This window comes from Pseudorca crassidens, chromosome 1 (genome assembly GCF_039906515.1).
Source record: "Pseudorca crassidens isolate mPseCra1 chromosome 1, mPseCra1.hap1, whole genome shotgun sequence".
Classification (NCBI taxonomy): domain Eukaryota; kingdom Metazoa; phylum Chordata; class Mammalia; order Artiodactyla; family Delphinidae; genus Pseudorca; species Pseudorca crassidens.
Window position 1 is genome coordinate 159,454,955 of NC_090296.1, and position 25,019 is coordinate 159,479,973.

The 25,019-nt window shown below is 44.1% G+C and overlaps 1 long non-coding RNA gene across 1 annotated transcript in view; it reads left to right on the top strand.

The window, feature by feature from the left end:
* Window positions 1–1,392: 1,392 nt before the first annotated feature.
* The window catches only part of LOC137203711 (uncharacterized), a 789,055-nt gene continuing 765,428 nt past the window's right edge, over window positions 1,393–25,019 (top strand). Inside the window, exon 1 of the long non-coding RNA XR_010933264.1 lies at window positions 1,393–1,459. This is a non-coding gene — a long non-coding RNA (uncharacterized lncRNA). The remainder of the gene's footprint in view (window positions 1,460–25,019) is intronic.

The window sequence follows — 25,019 nt, forward strand, 5'->3', positions numbered from 1 at the left end:
TCCCTAAGCTATACGACCATAAGTGGAAGTGCCCTAGGCTCTGTTGCTTTGTTTTTTAGATGTTTCAGGAAACACCATACACTTCTCCAGAGTGGCTGTTGGCAATTTACATCCCGCCCATCAGCATAACAAGTCTCCCAGTTCTCCATGGCCTGTCCGGACTTTCTGGATTTTACACTTTTTTCAGATGGCCCTTTTGACTGGGGGGCAGTGAGACTTCATTGTAGTGCAGATTTCTTTTGCAAGCTTGCTTGGTTGGCCAAAAAGGGCGTATGCGTTTTTTCCTGAATATATTCAGGAAAAAACGCATATGCCCTTTTTGGCCAAGTGCATCATTGTGGACGTTCTGCCTCTTTTCCTATGCTTTACATGCAATTCCAGTCTACCTCCTGAAATCGGTTTCCTGCAATTCTGCCCCGCTTTCAAGTCCTCTTGGCAGCCTTACTTCAATATATTTTTGGACGATAGCTGTCATTTATAACTCTGCAGGTTTGTGAATTACAGTGCCCCTGAGCTCCTTTCTTCAACTCGCTTTCTTGTGAGCTGGCCGCAACACTGCAGGATTGCTTCAGGCCCTAGTGTCGTTCCGGCATGGCACGCTGAGCCTTTGGTTAATTCCTCTTCCTGGTGGGAAATGAGAGTTAAATTTTCCAATCCAGACACCTCCAGCTAGTCTCTCATTTGTTCTCCCTATTCCTGTTCATTTTCCACAGAAATTGCAAACTGGGCCAAACAGGAGGTTAAAGGCACTGACTCTCCAAGTGGGGAGAGTTTTAGTAAAGCGTCTGGAATGTTGCACCCAAGTACCAGCGGAGAAAATCTGAGACACATTTGAACACGTTTCCCGATCACACGGTGGATCATACTATGGGTTCCACATGCATGTTTTAGCTGAAGGAAGAATCCCTTAAACCTGGAGAGTTGAGACCCATGGAATGGCTGGCATGCAATATGACTTCAAAGGGTCTGCATTTGCTCATCAAACCTCACCAATCCTATCACTGCTGCGTTTATGCTGCTGTACACATGCTTGATTCTCTTTTGGAGACATATAAATCCATAGGTTTTAAGATTATTACTAGTCAGGTATATTCTTAGGCGATTAATATGGGGTGTAGAGTCCACTTCGTTGAGCAAGGAGTAGCTCTTGTCTATTACATATTTGGCTTATGGAATGGTATCTGTGCTAATTTCAATCTCTGGTTTTATGCAGAACCCCAACTCACCTTTCCCCTTAAGCAAGCATAAGTTGGTTTTCTACATTTGAGACCGTGTTCTGTTTTGTAATTCAGTTTCTGTGTAGCCAAGTTTACATTCCGTGTAGTAGTGATATCTTATGATGTTTCTTTTTCTGTGTGACTTATCTCACTTAGAATCATCGTACCTGAATCCACTCATTATGCTGCTACGGGCCTGATGATATAGATGTCATTGCTGAGTGATATTGCATTGTACGTAAGTACCACAAATTCTTTATCCATTTTTCACCTTCTGTGATATTGAATTTGTACTGTAAATGAGGTTCTTGTAAACAGAGCCGTCCCAAACTTTGGGGTGGCTGTGTCTTTTTGATTTTAATTTCCCTAAGCTATAGGACCATAAGTGGAAGTGCCCTAGGCTCTGTTGCTTTGTTTTTTAGATGTTTCAGGAAACACCATACACTTCTCCAGAGTGGCTGTTGGCAATTTACATCCCGCCCATCAGCATAACAAGGCTCCCAGTTCTCCATGGCCTGTCCTGCCTTTCTGGATTTTACACATTTTTCAGATGGCCCTTTTGACCGGGGGGCAGTGAGACTTCATGGTAGTGCAGATTTCCTTTGCAAGCTTGCTTGGTTGGCCAAAAAGGGCGTATGTGTTTTTTCCTGAATATATTCAGGAAAAAACGCATACGCCCTTTTTGGCCAAGTGCATCATTGTGGACGTTCTGCCTCTTTTCCTATGCTTTACATGCAATTCCAGTCTACCTCCTGAAATCGGTTTCCTGCAATTCTGCCCCGCTTTCAAGTCCTCTTGGCAGCCTTACTTCAATATATTTTTGGACGATAGCTGTCATTTATAACTCTGCAGGTTTGTGAATTACAGTGCCCCTGAGCTCCTTTCTTCAACTCGCTTTCTTGTGAGCTGGCCGCAACACCGCAGGATTGCTTCAGGCCCTAGTGTGGTTCCGGCATGGCACGCTGAGCCTTTGGTTAATTCCTCTTCCTGGTGGGAAATGAGAGTTATATTTGCCCGTCCAGACACCTCCAGCTAGTCTCTCACTGGTTCTCCCTATTCCTGTTCATCTTCCGCAAATATTGCAAACTGGGCCAAACAGGAGGTTAAAGGCACTGACTCTCCAAGTGAGGAGAGTGTTAGTAAAGCGTCTGGAATGTTGCACCCGAGTACCAGGGGACAAAACCTGAGACACATTTGAACACGTTTCCCAATCACATGGTGGATCATACTCTGGGTTCCACATGCATGTTTTAGCTGAAGGAAGAATCCCTTAAACCTGGAGAGTTGAGACCCATGGAATGGGTACCATGCAATATGACTTCAAAGGTTCTCCATTGGCTCACCGAACCTCACCAATCCTATCACTGCTGCGCTTATGCCACTGTACACACCCTTGATTCTCTTTCGGAGACATATAAATCCATAGGTTTTAAGATTCTTCTTAGTCAGGTATATTCTTAGACGTTTAATATGGGGTGTTGAGTCCTCTTCGTTGAGCAAGGAGTAGCTCTTGTCTATTACATATTTGGCTTATGGAACGGTATCTGTGCTAATTTCAATCTCTGGTTTTATGCAGCACCCCAACTCACCTTTCCCCTTAAGCAAGCATAAGTTGGTTTTCTACATTTGAGACCTTGTTCTGTTTTGTAATTCAGTTCCTGTGTAGCCAAGTTTACATTCCGTGTATTAGTGATATCTTATGATGTTTCTTTTTCTGTGTGACTTATCTCACTTAGAATCATCGTACCTGAATCCACTCATTATGCTGCTATGGGCCTGATGACATAGATTTCATTGCTGAGTGATATTGCATTGTACGTAAGTACCACAACTTCTTTATCCATTTTTCGCTTTCTGTGATATTGAACTTGTACCGTAAACGAGGTTCTTGTAAACAGAGCCGTCCCAAACTTTGGGGTGGCTGAGTTTTTTTGATTTTAATTTCCCTAAGCTATACGACCATAAGTGGAAGTGCCCTAGGCTCTGTTGCTTTGTTTTTTAGATGTTTCAGGAAACACCATACACTTCTCCAGAGTGGCTGTTGGCAATTTACATCCCGCCCATCAGCATAACAAGGCTCCCAGTTCTCCATGGCCTGTCCTGCCTTTCTGGATTTTACACTTTTTTCAGATGGCCCTTTTGACTGGGGGGCAGTGAGACTTCATTGTAGTGCAGATTTCCTTTGCAAGCTTGCTTGGTTGGCCAAAAAGGGCGTATGCGTTTTTTCCTGAATATATTCAGGAAAAAACGCATACGCCCTTTTTGGCCAAGTGCATCATTGTGGACGTTCTGCCTCTTTTCCTATGCTTTACATGCAATTCCAGTCTACCTCCTGAAATCGGTTTCCTGCAATTCTGCCCCGCTTTCAAGTCCTCTTGGCAGCCTTACTTCAATATATTTTTGGACGATAGCTGTCATTTATAACTCTGCAGGTTTGTGAATTACAGTGCCCCTGAGCTCCTTTCTTCAACTCGCTTTCTTGTGAGCTGGCCGCAACACCGCAGGATTGCTTCAGGCCCTAGTGTGGTTCCGGCATGGCACGCTGAGCCTTTGGTTAATTCCTCTTCCTGGTGGGAAATGAGAGTTATATTTGCCCGTCCAGACACCTCCAGCTAGTCTCTCACTGGTTCTCCCTATTCCTGTTCATCTTCCGCAAATATTGCAAACTGGGCCAAACAGGAGGTTAAAGGCACTGACTCTCCAAGTGCGAGAGTGTTAGTAAAGCGTCTGGAATATTGCACCCGAGTACCAGGGGACAAAACCTGAGACACATTTGAACACGTTTCCCGATCACACGGTGGATCATACTCTGGGTTCCACATGCATGTTTTAGCTGAAGGAAGAATCCCTTAAACCTGGAGAGTTGAGACCCATGGAATGGGTACCATGCAATATGACTTCAAAGGGTCTGCATTGGCTCACAGAACCTCACCAATCCTATCACTGCTACGTTTATGCCGCTGTACACACGCCTTATTCTCTTTCGGAGACATAGAAATCCATAGGTTTTAAGATTCTTACTAGTCAGGTATATTCATAGGCGTTTAATATGGGGTGTAGAGTCCACTTCGTTGAGCAAGGAGTAGCTCTTGTCTATTACATATTTGGCTTATGGAACGGTATCTGTGCTAATTTCAATCTCTGGTTTTATGCAGCACCCCAACTCACCTTTCCCCTTAAGCAAGCATAAGTTGGTTTTCTACATTTGAGACCCTGTTCTGTTTTGTAATTCAGTTCCTTTGTAGCTAAGTTTACATTCCGTGTAGTAGTGATATCTTATGATGTTTCTTTTTCTGTGTGATTTTTTTCACTTAGAATCATGGTACCTGAATCTACTCATTATGCTGCTACGGGCCTGATGACATAGATTTCATTGCTGAGTGATATTGCATTGTACATAAGTACCACAACTTCTTTATCCATTTTTCGCTTTCTGCAATATTGAACTTGTACCATAAACGAGGTTCTTGTAAACAGAGCCGTCCCAAACTTTGGGGTGGCTGTGTCTTTTTGATTTTAATTTCCCTAAGCTATAGGACCATAAGTGGAAGTGCCCTAGGCTCTGTTGCTTTGTTTTTTAGATGTTTCAGGAAACACCATACACTTCTCCAGAGTGGCTGTTGGCAATTTACATCCCGCCCATCAGCATAACAAGGCTCCCAGTTCTCCATGGCCTGTCCTGCCTTTCTGGATTTTACACTTTTTTCAGATGCTCCTTTTGACAGGGAGGAAGTGAGACTTCATTGTAGTGCAGATTTCCTTTGCAAGCTTGCTTGGTTGGCCAAAAAGGGCGTATGCGTTTTTTCCTGAATATATTCAGGAAAAAACGCATACGCCCTTTTTGGCCAAGTGCATCATTGTCGACGTTCTGAGTGTTTTCATATGTTTTCAATGCAATTCCAGTCTACCTCCTGAAATCGGTTTCCTGCAATTCTGCCTTGCTGTCAGTGCCTCTTCATAGCCTTACCTCAATATACTTTTTGAAAATTGTTGGCCTTTTTAACTCTGCAGGTTTTTGAATTGCCGTGGCCCTTAGCTGCATTTTTCAGCTCTTATTTTTGTGATCTTGCCTCATATCCACAGGATTTCTTCAGGCCCTATTCTTCTTCTGGGTCGCCTTGCTCTGCCTTTGGTTAATTCTTCTTCCTGATGTGAATTAGAGTGACATGTTCCCATTGAAACCGCTACAGCTATTTTCTCACTGGTTCCCCCTATTCCCATTCATCCTCCGCACTAACTGCAGACTGTGCGATACCGGAACGTAAAGGCATTGACTCTCCATGTGGAGATGTTGTTAGTAAAGTGGCTGGAATGTTGATCCGGAGCCCCAGGAGAGGAAAATGAGGTGCGTTTTAGAAACCTTTCCCGATCATATGGTATACCATCCGCTGGATTTCCCATGCATGGTTTAGCTGTAGGAAGATTCCCTTCAACCTGGAGTGTTGGGACCCTTGGAATGAGTAGCATGAAGTATTGCATTAAACTTTCGGCAGTTGCTCACCAAAGCTCACCAATCCTCTCAGCCCCAAGTGTCCAGCCTTATGTCTTATCCAGCTGTGGGTTTATATGTGGTCATTCCAGGTTGCATCACAGCCCCTGAGCGAATTTTGTAAGAATTTTTCTCTCTTTCATTGTTTCTGCGTTTTGGTTTTAAAATTTATTTCTATAATGGGGTTTAGCTCATTTTCACTGCTGTGTTTGGCCGCTCTGCACACACTTGATTCCCTTATGGAGATATATCAATACATGGGTTTTAAGATTCTTATTACTCAGATATATTTCTCTGCGGTGTATAGGGTGTGTTGAGGCCAGTTCATTGAGCAAGGTGTAGATCTTGTCTAATACCTATTTGGTTTATTGAACGGTATCTGTGCTAATTTCAAACTCTGGTTTTATGCATCACCCCACCTCTCCTTTCCCCTTAAGCTGACATAAGTGTGTTTTCTAAATGTGAGACACTGTTCTGTTTTGTAATTCATTTTTTGTGCAGCCATATTTATCCTCCCTCTATAAGTGATATCTTATGATATGTTTCTTTTTCTGTTTGACTTATTTCAAGTAGTATTATCGGACCTAAATCCACTCTTTATCCTTCTACTAGCCTTATTACATTGATTTCATGGTGAAGAGATATTCCATTGTACATAAGTACCACATTTTCTTTATCCATTGTTCTCTTTCCTGGGATATTTAAGGTGTACTGAAGTTGAGGTTCTTGTAAACAGAGTAGCCCTAAACTGTGGTGTGCTTGTGTCTTGTTGATTTTTAGACTTCCCTAGATATACTTCCGTGATTGGAAGTGCCCTATGCTCTGTAGCTCTGTTTTTTAGATGATTTAGGAACCACCATACACTTCTCCAGAGTGGCTCTCGGCAGTTCACACACTGTCCATCAGCGTATAAAGGCTCCCTGTTCTCCATGGCCTGTCCTGCATTTCTGGTTTTTACAATTTTTTCGGATGGCCCTTTTGACCGGTGGGAAATGAGACTTCTTTGTTGTGCACATTTGCATTGCTTGCTTGCTTGGTTGCCCATAAAGTGCGTATGCGTTTTTTCCTGGATATATTCAGGAAAAAACGCATACTCCCTTTTGGGCCAACTGCATCATTGTCGAAATTCTGCCGCTTTTCATGTGCTTTAAAGACGAGTCCAATCTATCTCTTGAAATCTGTTTCTTGCAATTCTGTCTTGCATTCAGATCCTCTTCTTTGCCTTACCTCAACATATTTTGGGACGTTAGTTTTCATTTATAACTCTGCAGGTTTGTGAATTGCAGTGACCCTGAGCTCCATTTTTTAAGTTGCTCTTTTGTGAGCTGGCCTCAAAGCCGCAGGATTGCTTCAGGCCCTATTTTGGCTCCGGCGAGGCGGGCTGAGCCTTTTTTTAATTCTTATTCTTAATGGGAAATTAGAGTGACATGTGCCCGTCCAAACCCCTACAACTATTCTCTCATTGGTTCCCCCTCTTCCCGTTCATCCTCCTCACAATTTGCAAAATGTGTGAAACAGAAGTTTAAATGTGCTGATTCTCTAAGTGGGGAGATTCTAAGTAACGTGGCTGGAATGATGAACAGGAGCACCAGGAGAGGATAAATGAGGTGCATTTTAGACACATCTCCCGATCACATGGTGTACAGTCCTCTGGGTTTTCCATGCATGTTTTCGCTGTAGGAAGATCCCTTGAACCTGCAGATTTGGGACCCATTGAATGGGTACCAGGTAGTATTACTTTAAAGGGTGTGCATTTCCTCACCCAACCTCATATTTCTCTTAGCGTAAACAGTTTCCAGCCTTATGTCTCATCCTGCTGTGGGTCTAGATGTGTTCAATCCATGTTGCATCACCGTCCCTGAGGAAAAGTTGTAAGAGGTTTTCTCTGTCTCTTTGTCGTTTATTTTTTTCAATTTATTACTATATTGGTTACAGCTGATTTTCAAAGCTCTGTTTCTTGCTGCTGTACATCCACTTGATTCACATACAGAGAGACATCAATAAATTCTTTTTCAGATTCTTACCAGTCATATATATTCTTTTCCAGTGACTTGAGTGTGCTGAGTGCAGTTCTTTTAGCTACCGTGTAGGCCTTGTTGATTATCAGTTTGGTATTTGGAATGGTATCTTTGCTAATTTCAACCTCCTGGATGATGCCTCACCCCTCCCCACCTTTCCCGTTTAGCAGCCTTACGCGTGTTGTCTACATATTTGACTATGTTTTTGTTTTGTAATTTATTTCATGTGTAGCCATTTTGGATTCCACCTTTAAGTGATATCTTATGATATGTGTCTTTTTCTTTTTGAATTATGTCACTTAGAATGATCATACGTAACTCCTCCGGAGTTGTTACAACTGGCCATATTTCATTGATTTCCAGGCTGAGTAATATTCCACTCTACATAAGTACCACATCTCTATCCATTTTTTCCCTCCAGAGACATTTAAGTTATATCCTAGTCGAGAATCTTTTAAACAGAGAGGCAGTAAACATTGGGGTGCCTGTGTCCTCTCGATTTTTGTTTTTCCCAAGACATACGCCCATGAGTGCAAGTGCCCTATGCTCTGTAGCTCATTTTTTAGATGCTTTAGTAAACACAATACACTTCTCCAGAATGGCCATTGGCAATATACATTTCCACTATAAGCCTCACAGGGCTCCCTCTTCTCCTTGCCCTGTCCTGCATTTCTGGTGTTTACACTTTATGAGGATGGCTCTTCTGACTGATGCGAAGTGATATCTTTTGTAGTATTGATTTCCAGTGCCCACCTGTTTGGTTGGCTAAAAAAGTGTATGCCCTTTTCTTGAATATATACAGAAAAAAACGCATACAGCCTTTTTGGCCAACTGCAATGTTGGCAATGTTCAGCCCCTTTTCTTGTGCTTAATGGCGAGTCCTTTCTACCTCCTCAAATCCCTTTCCTGCCATTCTCCCTTGCTTACCAATCCTTTTCTCTGACTTTCCTCAAGACATTTTTCAGTGATAGATATTTTCAACTCTGCAGTTTCGTGAATTTTACTGCCCCTGAGTTCCATTGTTCAACTTGTGTTTATGGGAACTGGCCACAAAGCAGTGGGATTTCCTCAAGCCCTATACTGTTTCCATGGGCAACCCTAGCCTTTGGTCAATTCGTCTTCCTGATTGGAAATTAGAGTGACATGTGCCTGTCTGAACACCTAGGACTTGTCTCTCATTGTTCCTCATCCTTCCGCTTCATCCTCTGGACAAATTCCAAACTGTATGCAACAGGATGTTGACAGTGCTGACATCTCCAAGTGGGGAGACTGTTAGTAAAGACGCTGGAGGGGTGAACCCGAGCACCAGGAGATGAGGAGATGAGATGCCTTTTCCAAACTCTTCCTGATCAGACGGTATACCATCCTCTGTGTGTGACAGACATGTTTTAGCAGTAGGAAGAGTCCCATTCATGTAAGGAGAACACCAGGGCTTTTTCAAAATCAGTGTCTCCCCGAAACCCAAACTGGGGAATTTTTTAAGCTACGGCTACACATATGTTCATTAAGGGCCTTGGGAAGTAGGCAGAGTCCAAACTTTAGATGATTGAAGTCTTCAGGGTCAGAAGCACTCACCACTGGCTTCCCTTAGGTTACACTTTAACTGTCATTGATAGATGATGTCAATAAAAATATCTATTCTTTTTCCGATTATTTCCCCTTATAGGTTATTGCAAAATATTGAGTGTAGTTCCCTGTGCTACACAGTGGTTCCTTGTTGATGATCTATTTTATACATAGCAGTGTGTATGTGTTAATTCCAAACTGTTAATTTATCCCTCCTCCCAACTTTCCCCTTTGGTAATAATAAATTATAAGATTTTATACTTCTCAGAAATGGGGGAGCTGAAAGAGAGGTATCATTTTCAATGGAAAAGCATTTAAAACAAGATTGAAGCTTTAACCAAGATTATTAGATGTACATCCTTGGAAAGAAATCACTTCATTTCTCTAATATTGACCTGACAAATAAGACAAACCTTTTCACTGAACTTGCTTATAATAAAGTGATGGAAATATCAAATGGAAGTGTTAGAAACATCTTATTTTACCCGAGCCTTATAAACTGTTCTATGTTAACTACAGTTTGGCTCACACATCTGTTCATTGAAGTTACAATAGTCTCAATTTCTGTTACTGATCCTCCAGAGTGGACCCCAACAAGTGTCCCCCTGCCCAGTGTCATTGGGGCCAACAGATCGAGACTGAGTTTGGTTCACAAGCAAAGGAAACTTTATATTTTGATCAGAGAATGGAGAGGTGAGAGCATGCACTACCCCGTGGGCTGTGGGCTGGGCTGCTGTGTAGAGATCCTGTCAGAGTCAGTGGGAGGGAGGGGGCGGAGCACTCAAGGGCCGGGTTGGCTGCAGCTCAGGCTCTATATCTTAGAGTCTGCACTGGGCCCCAGGAGCTGAGGTGTCGACCCAGCCATTCTGCACTAGGAAATCTGGTCTGAAGTGCCGGGTGTGGAACCTCTGCATGCGGGACCCTAGGAGCACGTGAAATTAGACAAAGCACAAAGGATAAAAAAGGTCAGACTTGACTTTATTGCCCAGATTCTATTTTTATCTCCCAGGGATTTTTAATGGGCTTTGCTGGGGACAAACCCCTCCTCTGCCTTTTGTCCCGTTCCTCATTCTTGGAGTGCTGAGGGTGCAGACCCTTCTTCTGTAACTGCTGAGTGCTGAGTTGGGAGCCCTCATACCAGGGGATGAGGGTCAGAACTTCTCCCCAGCAGCCTCCAGGTGACGTTGATTGGCCCCAGGACCCCTGCCTCCCTGCTCGTCCGCCTGAGCACCAGCATTGGAAGTGTTATAGATTCTAATGACCTTTAAGGGTTCAGGAAAGAGATGTGCAGAGACGCTGTGGGGGCCGGTTTCACCCCGCCCCACATTTGTTCGGCCACCTTAGGCTGACCGTTTCTGCCAGCCTAGATGCTCTGACCAGTAGTCTGCTCTTTCTTCAATTAGGCCCCTGAATTAACGTAAAAACAGCACCAGGTGTCAGAGCCCTGCCCGCTCAACTCCCAGACAGTCCAGGGTCAGTGGTGATCAAGGACCATGATGGCCACTGAGTCAACAGCCTTTTGAAGTAAACAGGAGTCCAGCCGGTCTTATTGGCCACCATCATCACGGTGTCTGTAGGCTTTTCTATGGTGACAGTGTGATATACGTTTCCCCCGCCAAGACTATTAGCTCCCCTCCGGGTGCAGTAAGTCCTGCAAGCAGTAGTCTACTCCTTCGGGACACACTATTGTTGTTTTATGAGAGAAACTCCAGGTCAAGTGATGTTCACACGAGTCGTCATGGTGCCCTGTTGCCCCCGGTTATCTCTCTGGATGTTGGAGTTGGAGGGCCTCCTCACTCGAGGTCGGTGTGCCCACGGAGCGAACCCTGCAACTTCAGGGCATGGTTGGTGATTAGGATCACCACGTGGGGTCCTTTTCCCTTAGGAGGGAGGTGGCCTTTTGGGCTGCTGATTTCCAGGTTTTTAGATACCGCCAGTATCTTGGCCAGATGTGGCAGTGGGCCAAGCCCCTTGGTGACTCTATTTTATCCTACCTGGATGGCATTCTTGCGTTGTTCCATTTCAAGTGGTCCCAGTTTTTGCACTAATTCTCCAATGGCGACTCACCTTTCACCGGGAATGGAAAGGTCAAAGGGTTTAGCTCAATTAGGGAGTTCCAGGGCAAGGGTCTGAATTGACTGCTCTTTCCATTCTTGAAAGGCCACTTCTGGATTCTGTTCAAAAGGATCATCATCTTTTCCTTTCAGTGTTTCATATAGAGGCCCAGCTAGTAGACTGTAGTTAGGGATCCAGAAGCAGCAAACCCTGGCCTCCCCAGGAACCCCTAAGCTGTCTTCTAGTTTTAGAAAGGGGTAAGGCTGCAAATGGTTTCTTCCCTTTCCTGGGATGGGCTTCTCCGACCTTCTGTGAGAATGAAGCCCAGGCAGGTCACCGCAGTCTGTGATATTTGAGCTTTTTCTTGGACAACTTCTATCCTTTATTGGCTTGGTAGTTCAGAGGCCTCCTTAGTAGGGCTGGCGATCAGAATGTCGTCTGCATATTGAAGGAGGGTTTCCTTTTCTAGAGGTAGAACTTTTCGGTCTTTAGCTAAGCTTTCCCCAAAGATGGTGTGGGAATTTTTGAACCCTTGGGGCAAGACGGCCCGGAAGTATTGTTTTAGTTGTATGTTGAGTCCTGCCACTCACAAGCCAAAATTTCTTGTGACTCTGGGACTAATGGAATACAAAAGAAGGCATCATTGAAGACTAATACAGAATACCATGTCCTGGTGGTTGGTAGAATGACCAGCAGGGTGTAGGAAATGGAGCAACTGGAGGTATATCCTCGGTGGCTTCACTGACTGTCCTGACATCCTTTACCAGGTCCCCAGCAGCCCATGGGGCTCTCGTGGTCAGGCCAATCCCAGGATATGGAGCTCTCCTGGGCAGGTACCCCACCCCCAACCCAGCCCACGGGGCTCTCATGGTCAGGCCTCTCCCAGGATACAGAGCTACCCTTGCAGGTACCGTGGCAGGGCTGGGCACACAGGAACTGTGCACATAGCCCTCATTGAAGAGCACCCCCATCTCACCTGTCGCTCAGAGCTGACACAGAGCACCTCAGAGCAGGACTTGAACTAACAAACAGCAGCTCCGACAGGTCTGTGACCCTGGGCATCACTCTGTGTGGCCTCCCTCCACCTGGTCTTCCAGAGACTTCCACTGCACCCGGGGCACCAAGCCTCTGTCTCCAACCACCACCCACCCCTCCTCTCCCTGACTCCTGGGTTCCTCTCATTAGGAGAGGGTTTTCTTGAAGTTGTCTCCCACTCATGGGCCAGATAAAATGATTAGAAAAGAAGCCAAAGCTGCAGCCCCTTGTCTATCCTGACTCTCAGGAGCCCACACCTGTTCCTTGGACCTGGCCGGTTCAGCAAGTTCCATTTTCTGCAACTGTGAGCCCCTGAGGGGTGATGATTGGCTGACCTGGGCAGCCTTACAATGCCGGCCAGCCCTCCCCAGGTGTGCCTGGGTTGAGATCAATATAAATACCACTCCAGGCAGCAAGAGCCCCTGCAGCTGTGCCTGACGCCATTTTCTCTGCCCTGTCAGCAGTCTCGGGGCTGGGCTGGTGGGAGGGAGTGAGAGGCCACGGCTTTGTGGGTGGCCCAGTGTGAGTGGGGCTCTGCTGGACTTTCTGCAGCAGTTGCCAGGCTGCCACCTGCTAAAGAAGAGGATGTGTCACCCATACCTGCTGCTGGAATTTCTCCCTGGGCAGAGGTGAGGAAGGAAAAAAGCAGTGGGGGCAGGGACAGGACGGGTATCTCAGGCAGGGAAATGGAAATCTTCCAGAAGAGCACCCAGGGACAGGACCATCCTGGCTGGCCTGCAGGCACCAAGTCAGCTGGCATGCTGTCACTCGTGTGGCTCCATGGCCCTTCCTCTAGGCTTTCAAGTCCTTGTATATATTCAGGTGTTTTACCTGGGAAGGGTGGGAACAGTTCAACAGCAACTGGCCTGGGGCTCAGCTCACGTTCACTCACAGATGCCTCGGCACAGTGCCCCAGCTTTGCAATGAGTACGCTTGTGTGGGGGCTGCTGGCTGAATGGGAGACGATTCCCCACCACTGACCAACTTCAGAATTGTTTACAACTGGAGCAAGTGCCCTGATACGGTTTTCCTCTGAGTAACTGGTGGGTTCTGTTTTTTTTTTTTTCTCTTTTTCGTTTTTGGTTCAAGGTAGATTTTATTCCTCTTTTTTGTATTTACAGATATAAGCATGGAAATAATTTATTCATATAAATACATGTATGTGAAGGGAATAATTGTTTTTTCTGTTTTATTTTTTAAATTTTATTTCTTTTTAATTTTGAATTTTATATTTTTATACAGCAGGTTCTTATTGGTTATCTATTTTATACATATAAATGTTTACATGCCAATCCCAATCTCTCAGCTCCTCCCACCACCACCCCCCCAAGAGCTTTCCCCCCTTGTTGTCCATACGATTGTTGTCTACATCTGTTGCTCTATTTATGCCTTGCAAAACGGTTAATCTGTACAGTTTTTCTAGGTTCCACATATATGCATGAATATACAAGATTTGTTTTTCTCTTTCTGACTTACTTCACTCTGTATGACAGTCTCTAGATCCATCGACGTCTCTACAAATGACCCAATTTCATTCCTTTCATGGCTTAGTAATATTCCATTTTATATATGTACCACATCTTTATGCATTCGTCTGTCTGTGGGCATTTAGGTTGCTTCCATTACCTCGATATTGTAAATAGTGATGCAATGAACATTGCGGTGAATGTCTCTTTTTGATTTATGGTTTTGTCTGTGTATATGTCCAGTACTGGGATTGCTGTATCATATGGTAATTCTATTATTAGTTTCTTAAGACTCCATATTGTTCTCCATAGTGACTGTATCAATTTATATTCCCAACAATAGTGGAAGAGGCTTCCTTTTCCCCACACCCTTTCCAGCAATTGTTGTTTGTAGATTTTCAGATGATGCCCATTCTAACAGGTGTGAGGTGATACCTCATTGTTGAGTCCATTTCGTTGAGCAAGGGGTAGGTCTTGTCTATTACATATTTGGCTTATGGAACGGTATCTCTGCTAATTTCAAACTCTGGTTTTATGCAGCACCCCAACTCACCTTTCCCCTTAAGCAAGCATAAGTTGGTTTTCTAAACTTGAGACCCTGTTCTGTTTTGTAATTCAGTTCATGTGTAGCCAAGTTTACATTCCATGTATTAGTGATACCTTATGATGTTTCCTTATCTGTGTGACTTATTTCACTTAGAATCATCGTGCCTCAATCCACTCATTATGCGGGTACAGGCCTGGTGACACAGATTTCATTGCTGAGTGGTATTCTGTTGTACGTTAAGTACCGCAACTTCTTTATCAATTATTTGCTCTCTGGGATACTTAACTTGTACCATAGAAGAGGTTCCTGTAAACAGAGCCGTCATAAATTTTGGGGTGGCTGTGTCTTTTTGATTTTAATTTCCCTAAGCTATAGGACCATAAGTGGAAATGCCCTAGACTCTGTTGCTTTGTTTTTCAGATGTATCAGGAAACACCATACACTTCTCCAGAGTGGCTGTTGGCAATTTACATCCCGCCCATCAGCATAACAAGGTTCCTTTATCCCCATGGCCTGTCTTGCCTTTCTGCATTTTCCACTTTTTTCAGATGGCTCTTTAAACTGGGGGGAAGTGACACTTCATAGTAGTTCGGATTTCCATTGCAAGCTTGCTTGGTTTGCCAAAAAGGGCGTATGCGTTTTTTCCTGAATATATTCAGGAAAAAACGCATACGCCCTTTTTGGCCAAGTGCATCATTGTGGACGTTCTGCCTCTTTTCCTATGCTTTACATGCAATTCCAGTCTACCTCCTGAAATCGGTTTCCTGCAATTCTGCCCCGCTTTCAAGTCCTCTTGGCAGCCTTACTTCAATATATTTTTGGACGATAGCTGTCATTTATAACTCTGCAGGTTTGTGAATTACAGTGCCCCTAAGCTCCTTTCTTTAACTCGCTTTCTTGTGAGCTGGCCGCAACACCGCAGGATTGCTTCAGGCCCTAGTGTGGTTCCGGCATGGCACGCTGAGCCTTTGGTTAATTCCTCTTCCTGGTGGGAAATGAGAGTTAAATTTGCCCGTCCAGACACCTCCAGCTAGTCTCTCATTGGTTCTCCCTATTCCTGTTCAACTTTCAAAGAATTTGCAAACTGGGCCAAACAGGAGGTTAAAGGCACTGACTCTCCAAGTGGGGAGAGTGTTAGTAAAGCGTCTGGAATGTTGCACCCGAGTACCAGGGGACGAAACCTGAGACACATTTGAACACGTTTCCCGATCACACGGTGGATCATACTCTGGGTTCCACATGCATGTTTTAGCTGAAGGAAGAATCCCTTAAACCTGGAGAGTTGAGACCCTTGGCATGGGTACCATGCAATATGACTTCAAAGGGTCTGCATTGGCTCACCGAACCTCACCAATCCTATCACTGCTGCGCTAATGCACTGTACACACGCTTCATTCTCTTTCAGAGACATATAAATCCATAGGTTTTAAGATTCTTACTAGTCAGGTATATTCTTAGGCGTTTAATATGGGGTGTAGAGTCCACTTCGTTGAGCAAGGAGTAGCTCTTGTCTATTACATATTTGGCTTATGGAACTGTATCTGTGCTAATTTCAATCTCTGGTTTTATGCAGCACCCCAACTCACCTTTGCCCTTAAGCAAGCATAAGTTGGTTTTCTACATTTGAGACCCTGTTCTGTTTTGTAATTCAGTTCCTGTGTACCCAAGTTTACATTCCGTGTATTAGTGATATCTTATGATGTTTCTTTTTCTGTATGACTTATTTCACTTAGAATCATCGTACCTGAATCCACTCATTATGCTGCTACGGGCCTGATGATATACATTTCATTGCTGAGTGATATTGCATTGTATGTAAGTACCACAAATTCTTTATCCATTTTTCGCTTTCTGTGATATTGAACTTGTACCACAAACGAGGTTCTTGTAAACAGAGCCGTCCCAAACTTTGCGGTGGCTGTGTCTTTTTGATTTTAATTTCCCTAAGCTATACCACCATAAGTGGAAGTGCCCTAGGCTCTGTTGCTTTGTTTTGTAGATGTTTCAGGAAACACCATAAACTTCTCCAGAGTGGCTGTTGGCAATTTACATCCCGCCCATCAGCATAACAAGGCTCCCAGTTCTCCATGGCCTGTCCTGCCTTTCTGGATTTTATACTTTTTTCAGATGGCCCTTTTGACCGGGGGGCAGTGAGACTTCATTGTAGTGCAGATTTCCTTTGCAAGCTTGCTTGGTTGGCCCAAAAGGGCGTATGCGTTTTTTCCTGAATATATTCAGGAAAAAACGCATACGCCCTTTTTAGCCAAGTGCATCATTGTGGACGTTCTGCCTCTTTTCCTATGCTTTACATGCAATTCCAGTCTACCTCCTGAAATCGGTTTCCTGCAATTCTGCCCCGCTTTCAAGTCCTCTTGGCAGCCTTACTTCAATATATTTTTGGACGATAGCTGTCATTTATAACTCTGCAGGTTTGTGAATTACAGTGCCCCTGAGCTCCTTTCTTCAACTCGCTTTCTTGTGAGCTGGCCGCAACACCGCAGGATTGCTTCAGGCCCTAGTGTGGTTCCGGCATGGCACGCTGAGCCTTTGGTTAATTCCTCTTCCTGGTGGGAAATGAGAGTTAAATTTGCCCGTCCAGGCACCTCCAGCTAGTCTCTCATTGGTTCTCCCTATTCCTGTTTATTTTCCGCAGAAATTGCAAACTGGGCCAAACAGGAGGTTAAAGGCACTGACTCTCCAAGTTGGGAGAGTGTTAGTAAAGCGTCTGGAATGTTGCACCCGAGTACCAGGGGACGAAACCTGAGACACATTTGAACACGTTTCCCGATCACACGGTGGATCATACTCTGGGTTCCACATGCATGTTTTAGCTGAAGGAAGAATCCCTTAAACCTGGAGAGTTGAGACCCATGGAATGGGTACCATGCAATGTGACCTCAAAGGTTCTGCATTTGCTCACCGAACCTCACCAATCCTATCACTGCTGCGTTTATGCCGCTGTACACACGCTTGATTCTCTTTCGGAGACATAGAAATGTATAGGTTTTAAGATTCTTACTGGTCAGGTATATTCTTAGGCGATTAATATGGGGTGTAGAGTCCACTTCGTTGAGCAAGGAGTAGCTCTTGTCTATTACATATTTGCCTTATGGAACGGTATCTGTGCTAATTTCAATCTCTGGTTTTATGCAGCACCCCAACTCACCTTTCCCCTTAAGCAAGCATAAGTTGGTTTTCTACATTTGAGACCTTGTTCTGTTTTGTAATTCAGTTCCTGTGTAGCCAAGTTTACATTCCGTGTATTAGTGATATCTTATGATGTTTCTTTTTCTGTGTGACTTATCTCACTTAGAATCATCGTACCTGAATCCACTCATTATGCTGCTATGGGCCTGATGACATAGATTTCATTGCTGAGTGATATTGCATTGTACGTAAGTACCACAACTTCTTTATCCATTTTTCGCTTTCTGTGATATTGAACTTGTACCGTAAACGAGGTTCTTGTAAACAGAGCCGTCCCAAACTTTGGGGTGGCTGTGTCTTTTTGATTTTAATTTCCCTAAGCTATACGACCATAAGTGGAAGTGCCCTAGGCTCTGTTGCTTTGTTTTTTAGATGTTTCAGGAAACACCATACACTTCTCCAGAGTGGCTGTTGGCAATTTACATCCCGCCCATCAGCATAACAAGGCTCCCAGTTCTCCATGGCCTGTCCGGCCTTTCTGGATTTTACACTTTTTTCGGATGGCCCTTTTGACTGGGGGGCAGTGAGACTTCATTGTAGTGCAGATTTCCTTTGCAAGCTTGCTTGGTTGGCCAAAAAGGGCGTATGGGTTTTTTCCTGAATATATTCAGGAAAAAACGCATACGCCCTTTTTGGCCAAGTGCATCATTGTGGACATTCTGTCTCTTTTCCTATGCTTTACATGCAATTCCAGTCTACCTCCTGAAATCGGATTCCTGCAATTCTGCCCCGCTTTCGAGTCCTCTTGGCAGCCTTACTTCAATATATTTTTGGACGATAGCTGTCATTTATAACTCTGCAGGTTTGTGAATTACAGTGCCCCTGAGCTCCTTTCTTCAACTCGCTTTCTTGTGAGCTGGCCGCAACACCGCAGGATTGCTTCAGGCCCTAGTGTGGTTCCGGCATGGCACGCTGAGCCTTTGGTTAATTCCTCTTCCTGGTGGGAAATGAGAGTTAAATTTGCCCATCCAGACACCTCCAGCTAGTCTCTCATTGGTTCTCCTTATTCCTGTTCATCTTCCGCAGAAATTGCAAACTGGGCCAAACAGGAGGTTAAAGGCACTGACTCTCCAAGTGGGGAGAGTGTTAGTAAAGCGTCTGGAATGTTGCACCCGAGTACCAGGGGACAAAACCTGAGACACATTTGAACACGTTTCCCGATCACATGGTGGATCATACTCTGGGTTCCACATGCATGTTTTAGCTGAAGGAAGAATCCCTTAAACCTGGAGAGTTGAGACCCATGGAATGGGTACCATGCAATATGACTTCAAAGGTTCTGCATTGGCTCACCGAACCTCACCATTCCTATCACTGCTGCGCTTATGCCACTGTACACACCCTTGATTCTCTTTCGGAGACATATAAATCCATAGGTTTTAAGATTCTTCCTAGTCAGGTATATTCTTAGACGTTTAATATGGGGTGTTGAGTCCTCTTCGTTGAGCAAGGAGTAGCTCTTGTCTATTACATATTTGGCTTATGGAACGGTATCTGTGCTAATTTCAATCTCTGGTTTTATGCAGAACCCCAACTCACCTTTCCCCTTAAGCAAGCATAAGTTGGTTTTCTACATTTGAGACCTTGTTCTGTTTTGTAATTCAGTTCCTGTGTAGCCAAGTTTACATTCCGTGTATTAGTGATATCTTATGATGTTTCTTTTTCTGTGTGACTTATCTCACTTAGAATCATCGTACCTGAATCCACTCATTATGCTGCTATGGGCCTGATGACATAGATTTCATTGCTGAGTGATATTGCATTGTACGTAAGTACCACAACTTCTTTATCCATTTTTCGCTTTCTGTGATATTGAACTTGTACCGTAAACGAGGTTCTTGTAAACAGAGCCGTCCCAAACTTTGGGGTGGCTGTGTTTTTTTGATTTTAATTTCCCTAAGCTATACGACCATAAGTGGAAGTGCCCTAGGCTCTGTTGCTTTGTTTTTTAGATGTTTCAGGAAACACCATACACTTCTCCAGAGTGGCTGTTGGCAATTTACATCCCGCCCATCAGCATAACAAGTCTCCCAGTTCTCCATGGCCTGTCCGGACTTTCTGGATTTTACACTTTTTTCAGATGGCCCTTTTGACTGGGGGGCAGTGAGACTTCATTGTAGTGCAGATTTCTTTTGCAAGCTTGCTTGGTTGGCCAAAAAGGGCGTATGCGTTTTTTCCTGAATATATTCAGGAAAAAACGCATATGCCCTTTTTGGCCAAGTGCATCATTGTGGACGTTCTGCCTCTTTTCCTATGCTTTACATGCAATTCCAGTCTACCTCCTGAAATCGGTTTCCTGCAATTCTGCCCCGCTTTCAAGTCCTCTTGGCAGCCTTACTTCAATATATTTTTGGACGATAGCTGTCATTTATAACTCTGCAGGTTTGTGAATTACAGTGCCCCTGAGCTCCTTTCTTCAACTCGCTTTCTTGTGAGCTGGCCGCAACACTGCAGGATTGCTTCAGGCCCTAGTGTCGTTCCGGCATGGCACGCTGAGCCTTTGGTTAATTCCTCTTCCTGGTGGGAAATGAGAGTTAAATTTTCCAATCCAGACACCTCCAGCTAGTCTCTCATTTGTTCTCCCTATTCCTGTTCATTTTCCACAGAAATTGCAAACTGGGCCAAACAGGAGGTTAAAGGCACTGACTCTCCAAGTGGGGAGAGTTTTAGTAAAGCGTCTGGAATGTTGCACCCAAGTACCAGCGGAGAAAATCTGAGACACATTTGAACACGTTTCCCGATCACACGGTGGATCATACTATGGGTTCCACATGCATGTTTTAGCTGAAGGAAGAATCCCTTAAACCTGGAGAGTTGAGACCCATGGAATGGCTGGCATGCAATATGACTTCAAAGGGTCTGCATTTGCTCATCAAACCTCACCAATCCTATCACTGCTGCGTTTATGCTGCTGTACACATGCTTGATTCTCTTTTGGAGACATATAAATCCATAGGTTTTAAGATTATTACTAGTCAGGTATATTCTTAGGCGATTAATATGGGGTGTAGAGTCCACTTCGTTGAGCAAGGAGTAGCTCTTGTCTATTACATATTTGGCTTATGGAATGGTATCTGTGCTAATTTCAATCTCTGGTTTTATGCAGAACCCCAACTCACCTTTCCCCTTAAGCAAGCATAAGTTGGTTTTCTACATTTGAGACCGTGTTCTGTTTTGTAATTCAGTTTCTGTGTAGCCAAGTTTACATTCCGTGTAGTAGTGATATCTTATGATGTTTCTTTTTCTGTGTGACTTATCTCACTTAGAATCATCGTACCTGAATCCACTCATTATGCTGCTACGGGCCTGATGATATAGATTTCATTGCTGAGTGATATTACATTGTACGTAAGTACCACAAATTCTTTATCCATTTTTCACCTTCTGTGATATTGAATTTGTACTGTAAATGAGGTTCTTGTAAACAGAGCCGTCCCAAACTTTGGGGTGGCTGTGTCTTTTTGATTTTAATTTCCCTAAGCTATAGGACCATAAGTGGAAGTGCCCTAGGCTCTGTTGCTTTGTTTTTTAGATGTTTCAGGAAACACCATACACTTCTCCAGAGTGGCTGTTGGCAATTTACATCCCGCCCATCAGCATAACAAGGCTCCCAGTTCTCCATGGCCTGTCCTGCCTTTCTGGATTTTACATATTTTTCAGATGGCCCTTTTGACTGGGGGGCAATGAGTCTTCATTGTAATGCAGATTTCCTTTGCAAGCTTGCTTGGTTGGCCAAAAAGGGTGTATGCGTTTTTTCCTGAATATATTCAGGAAAAAACGCATATGCCCTTTTTGGCCAAGTGCATCATTGTGGACGTTCTGCCTCTTTTCCTATGCTTTACATGCAATTCCAGTCTACCTCCTGAAATCGGTTTCCTGCAATTCTGCCCCACTTTCAAGTCCTCTTGGCAGCCTTACTTCAATATATTTTTGGACGATAGCTGTCATTTATAACTCTGCAGGTTTGTGAATTACAGTGCCCCTGAGCTCCTTTCTTCAACTCGCTTTCTTGTGAGCTGGCCGCAACACCGCAGGATTGCTTCAGGCCCTAGTGTGGTTCCGGCATGGCACGCTGAGCCTTTGGTTAATTCCTCTTCCTGGTGGGAAATGAGAGTTAAATTTGCCCGTCCAGACACCTCCAGCTAGTCTCTCACTGGTTCTCCCTATTCCTGTTCATCTTCCGCAAATATTGCAAACTGGGCCAAACAGGAGGTTAAAGGCACTGACTCTCCAAGTGGGGAGAGTGTTAGTAAAGCGTCTGGAATGTTGCACCCGAGTACCAGGGGACAAAACCTGAGACACATTTGAACACGTTTCCCGATCACATGGTGAATCATACTCTGGGTTCCACATGCATGTTTTAGCTGAAGGAAGAATCCCTTAAACCTGGAGAGTTGAGACCCATGGAATGGGTACCATGCAATATGACTTCAAAGGTTCTGCATTTGCTCACCGAACCTCACCAATCCTATCACTGTTGCATTTATGCCGCTGTAGACACGCTTGATTCTCTTTCGGAGACATATAAATCCATAGATTTTAAGATTCTTCCTAGTCAGGTATATTCTTAGACGTTTAATATGGGGTGTTGAGTCCTCTTCGTTGAGCAAGGAGTAGCTCTTGTCTATTACATATTTGGCTTATGGAATGGTATCTGTGCTAATTTCAATCTCTGGTTTTATGCAGCAGCCCAACTCACCTTTCCCCTTAAGCAAGCATAAGTTGGTTTTCTACATTTGAGATCCTGTTCTGTTTTGTAATTCAGTTCCTGTGTAGCCAAGTTTACATTCCGTGTATTAGTGATATCTTATGATGTTTCTTTTTCTGTGTGACTTATCTCACTTAGAATCATCGTACCTGAATCCACTCATTATGCTGCTATGGGCCTGATGACATAGATTTCATTGCTGAGTGATATTGCATTGTACGTAAGTACCACAACTTCTTTATCCATTTTTCGCTTTCTGTGATATTGAACTTGTACCGTAAATGAGGATCTTGTAAACAGAGCCGTCCCAAACTTTGGGGTGGCTGTGTCTTTTTGATTTTAATTTCCCTAAGCTATAGGACCATAAGTGGAAGTGCCCTAGGCTCTGTTGCTTTGTTTTTTAGATGTTTCAGGAAACACCATACACTTCTCCAGAGTGGCTGTTGGCAATTTACATCCCGCCCATCAGCATAACAAGGCTCCCAGTTCTCCATGGCCTGTCCGGCCTTTCTGGATTTTACACTTTTTTCAGATGGTCCTTTTGACTGGGGGGCAGTGAGACTTCATTGTAGTGCAGATTTCCTTTGCAAGCTTGCTTGGTTGGCCAAAAAGGGCGTATGCGTTTTTTCCTGAATATATTCAGGAAAAAACGCATACGCCCTTTTTGGCCAAGTGCATCATTGTGGACGTTCTGCCTCTTTTCGTATGCTTTACATGCAATTCCAGTCTACCTCCTGAAATCGGATTCCTTCAATTCTGCCCCGCTTTCGAGTCCTCTTGGCAGACTTACTTCAATATATTTTTGGACGATAGCTGTCATTTATAACTCTGCAGGTTTGTGAATTACAGTGCCCCTGAGCTCCTTTCTTCAACTCGCTTTCTTGTGAGCTGGCCGCAACACCGCAGGATTGCTTCAGGCCCTAGTGTGGTTCCGGCATGGCACGCTGAGCCTTTGGTTAATTCCTCTTCCTGGTGGGAAATGAGAGTTAAATTTGCCCATCCAGACACCTCCAGCTAGTCTCTCATTGGTTCTCCCTATTCCTGTTCATTTTCCGCAGAAATTGTAAACTGGGCCAAACAGGAGGTTAAAGGCACTGACTCTCCAAGTGGGGAGAGTGTTAGTAAAGCGTCTGGAATGTTGCACCCGAGTACCAGGGGACAAAACCTGAGACACATTTGAACACGTTTCCCGATCACATGGTGAATCATACTCTGGGTTCCACATGCATGTTTTAGCTGAAGGAAGAATCCCTTAAACCTGGAGAGTTGAGACCCATGGAATGGCTACCATGCAATATGACTTCAAAGGGTCTGCATTTGCTCATCAAACCTCACCAATCCTATCACTGCTGCGTTTATGCCGCTGTACACATGCTTGATTCTCTTTTGAAGACATATAAATCCATAGGTTTTAAGATTATTACTAGTCAGGTATATTCTTAGGCGATTAATATGGGGTGTAGAGTCCACTTCGTTGAGCAAGGAGTAGCTCTTGTCTATTACATATTTGGCTTATGGAATGGTATCTGTGCTAATTTCAATCTCTGGTTTTATGCAGAACCCCAACTCACCTTTCCCCTTAAGCAAGCATAAGTTGGTTTTCTACATTTGAGACCGTGTTCTGTTTTGTAATTCAGTTTCTGTGTAGCCAAGTTTACATTCCGTGTAGTAGTGATATCTTATGATGTTTCTTTTTCTGTGTGACTTATCTCACTTAGAATCATCGTACCTGAATCCACTCATTATGCTGCTACGGGCCTGATGATATAGATTTCATTGCTGAGTGATATTGCATTGTACGTAAGTACCACAAATTCTTTATCCATTTTTCACCTTCTGTGATATTGAATTTGTACTGTAAATGAGGTTCTTGTAAACAGAGCCGTCCCAAACTTTGGGGTGGCTGTGTCTTTTTGATTTTAATTTCCCTAAGCTATAGGACCATAAGTGGAAGTGCCTTAGGCTCTGTTGCTTTGTTTTTTAGATGTTTCAGGAAACACCATACACTTCTCCAGAGTGGCTGTTGGCAATTTACATCCCGCCCATCAGCATAACAAGGCTCCCAGTTCTCCATGGCCTGTCCTGCCTTTCTGGATTTTACACATTTTTCAGATGGCCCTTTTGACCGGGGGGCAGTGAGACTTCATTGTAGTGCAGATTTCCTTTGCAAGCTTGCTTGGTTGGCCAAAAAGGGCGTATGCATTTTTTCCTGAATATATTCAGGAAAAAACGCATACGCCCTTTTTGGCCAAGTGCATCATTGTGGACGTTCTGCCTCTTTTCCTATGCTTTACATGCAATTCCAGTCTACCTCCTGAAATCGGTTTCCTGCAATCCTGCCCCGCTTTCAAGTCCTCTTGGCAGCCTTACTTCAATATATTTTTGGACGATAGCTGTCATTTTTAACTCTGCAGGTTTGTGAATTACAATGCCCCTGAGCTCCTTTCTTCAACTCACTTTCTTGTGAGCTGGCCGCAACACCGCAGGATTGCTTCAGGCCCTAGTGTGTTTCTGGCATGGCACGCTGAGCCTTTGGTTAATTCCTCTTCCTGGTTGGAAATGAGAGTTAAATTTGCCCATCCAGACACCTCCAGCTAGTCTCTCATTGGTTCTCCCTATTCCTGTTCATTTTCCGCAGAAATTACAAACTGGGCCAAACAGGAGGTTAAAGGCACTGACTCTCCAAGTGGGGAGAGTGTTAGTAAAGCATC